Below are 3,022 nucleotides of genomic sequence, written 5' to 3' on the forward strand. Positions count from 1 at the left end.
AAATATGCTCCTAACAGTATACATACAATTATTTACAAGGCAGTTTGCAAAGCTTGCCGAGAGACAGGAAATTACACGGAATGTCTGCATCTGAACTGGGAGTAGCCACTTAAGCAGCAGCTCATTACAACAGTCAGCAACAGTACATGGCGTTGGGCTCCCAGCGTCCTTCCAGGAGGAGCTATCCTCGCAGCACTCCTAGCACAATTGTACTGCTGCAAAGACAATCACCGCTGTAGCCCATCAGGAAACTGAACTGCTATGTTAACCGAGTTGTTCATCATGGGGAGCCAGGAAGCTCAACTGCAATCTCATTTCATATTAACAAAAAAGGAGAACGGCAACAAAAGCAAGAACAAAGGAAAAAAAAACATGGATCAGTACACCCATTGTACATTTGTTAAAAGGAATACTCGAAGAAACAGGACGCTAGAACTGGCACCACGAACAGGCACCACGGAACACACTGAGGCAGTGTATTGCCCGTCTCCGCGACCTGTACTTCTTGTCCAGCCGTACCGCGGCAGCAGTTGGCGACGAGGCGACTCGATGTTGTCCGGCGGCAGCGCTGGCGACTGATCGTCCGGGCGGCGAGGGCACAGTCAGGGCTAGCAAGCTCCTGGTGCCGGACCCCATGGCCTGCTTCGTTATGGTCAGAGCAGTTGACGTTCTCCATCACGTTCTACATGGCCAGGTCACCGAGGTACTCCTCATCGGACTTGGTGGAGTGCTTGTAAATGGAGCTAGTTTCAATCTGCAATGAATCGGTTAATGCATAAAACATTTAGAATCTAGAAACTGTTCGGCATACTGATGCACAAGAAAAAAAAATTAGTGGAGATGCACAAGCTTTTAAAATGAGTCACACTATAAATTGGCCTTCTTGGTTCGCGTATGGCATGACAGAGTATACTCGCAGTGGTTTTAAGAAGCAACTGCATTCAAATGTTCGCTACAACAGTAGAAATAAACCCCGCTAGGAAAGTTCCTGGATGACTTGGTTACTTCCTCTCTTTCTTCATCAGTTGGATCCTCGTCAGTTTCAGCATACACTGAATAATCCTCCATGAGCTCAAAAAGTAATGGAGCATTTGTTAGATTATAATGTATAGCATATGCAATATACTAATAGAAAAATTAAAATAGATCACCCTACTGAGAAGATTGTAGTGGTGATGCACAACACCTCTTCAAAGCATAATCTGACATCTTTGGTGAACTGCACCATGACGAGAAGTATCTACTGACTACTGTCGGTCTCGATGCACTTGTGCTTGAGGCAGCATGAGTTAACTTCCTCTCAGGGCACATGTGATGCTATCCCTTATCCGATGTCTATCACAGGGAAGTACAAACCGATGCTTATCAGAAACTCATGTCAGTGCCAAGCAGAAATTCAGGTAAAAGATGACAAGAAACGAACACCTGAAAGAAGAGACTAGCATCACAGTATAGAGGAAGTTCAGCCACGTGATGCGGAATCGGATGGCGCGCTGGCGCAGAGGATGGGCAGCGCGGCGAGTCTCTGGTTAACATGGCCAGCGTTAGGAACCTGTACTCCATCTTCTCCAACACCTAGATAGCATCAAATCGTTACCAGAAAACATAAGAAATTTGCAATTGCTGAAACTAGTCTCCAACAACAGCACACACGATGGAGGACAATTTGACCACAACAAATCAATCACGAACCTTCAGACAGAAAGAGCTAGCTTTGGTGCAGCGCCGTCCTGCAACTTGAGTGCTTGACTTACATCTGCTTTCTAGTGCGGTTTCAGATCAAGCAAGTACTGCACAATTTTTTCAAAAGAAAAACATTACAATCAAAAGAAGACGCCAATTGCAGGGAGTTGCAACGCATCAGAGCTGTAGCCAGGCAACACTACCGCTAGGCAGGGGCGGTAGAGGAGCCGAGGCACAGGGAGGAGCTGGTCGTTCAAGACAGTACAAACCCTTTTGCTCGGTAAGATCAGAAGCATACCTCTTGGGAGTCCAACCGTGTGGCTTGCTGGGGCTTGGAACTTGGGGCGCAGGAGGCGCCGAATCTCGAGGGTGCGACATGGGAGCCTAGGAGGCGCAGGGATCCTCCACCGCGGCGGCCGGAGGCTGAGCCTGGCAGAACGACAACAACAGGTTGGCTGGGACGGGCACATGGACGGCGGCGCTTGGGGGCGCAGGGCCTGCCGGCGACGGGATTTACGGTTGCTATGGGAGCCTGCCGGCCATAGGGAAAGACGGGCGCCGCGGGAGCCTGCCGGCGACAAGCAAGATGGGCGCGACGACCTTGCGGCGTAGGGGAAGGAGGGCGCGGAAGGTTGGGGCGGGGGACGTCTTACCGGCGGCGCATGGGGCTCGCCGGCGGCGGCCGGGCTCGCCGGCGACGAGAGCGGATGCGGTCGTGGGGTAGGTGTCGTGGGGATGGGGGGTTGCGCGGCTGGGGAGGATGCGCTCGGTCATGGGCTGGGCTGGTGGTATTTTCCTTGTTGTTTTCGGTCCGTCGCGCACCTTATAGCGCCGGTTGGTGCTCATATATATATATATATGGGAAATAGCCAGCTATCATGGGTGATAGCTACGCACCAACGGCTACCCATTGGATCATCCTATAGAGAAATTTCTACCGTAGATCAACTAAACGGCGTCAAACTTGCCATACCGGACCTTCTCCTTTCCACCGAGCGGACCACAGCTTCCTCCTCCCGTCACCACATACCTTTTTCTATTCTCCTCAAATCCCAACCTGATTATTTTTCTCCCGCACCCCCTGCTTCTCCGGTGATCCCGCACCTAACCTCCGGCCGCGCGCGACACCGGCGATTACGAGCTCTTCCGTGGCGGGCCAGCGGCTGTGCGGCGCTTACTGTTGAGGGCGCCATGGCCAGGGCGGCTAGCGGTGCCAAAGGATGGTACTTGACGACGAACTCCGTGCGCTGCCTGGCCGGTGCAGAGCCGCGGAAGTCCCGTGCGGGCGGCAGCAGTTCGATGAGCGGGGCATCGATTGGTGTTGCGTGGCAGCATGGTG

General features: G+C 52.3%; 1 long non-coding RNA gene across 2 annotated transcripts; it reads right to left on the reverse strand.

The window, feature by feature from the left end:
• Positions 1-299: 299 nt before the first annotated feature.
• Positions 300-2,242, reverse strand: LOC124708450. 2 transcript variants are annotated; one of them, XR_007005147.1, is made up of 4 exons: positions 1,982-2,238; positions 1,693-1,790; positions 1,426-1,575; positions 300-1,335 (listed from the first exon to the last, which is right to left on the reverse strand). It is a non-coding gene; the product is annotated as an uncharacterized LOC124708450 (long non-coding RNA). The 2 variants fall into 2 exon arrangements; XR_007005148.1 differs by having other exon boundaries at positions 300-1,575; positions 1,982-2,242.
• Between the last annotated feature and the right edge of the window lie 780 nt (positions 2,243-3,022).

Source organism: Lolium rigidum, chromosome 4 (assembly GCF_022539505.1).
Source record: "Lolium rigidum isolate FL_2022 chromosome 4, APGP_CSIRO_Lrig_0.1, whole genome shotgun sequence".
NCBI classification, from domain to species: domain Eukaryota; kingdom Viridiplantae; phylum Streptophyta; class Magnoliopsida; order Poales; family Poaceae; genus Lolium; species Lolium rigidum.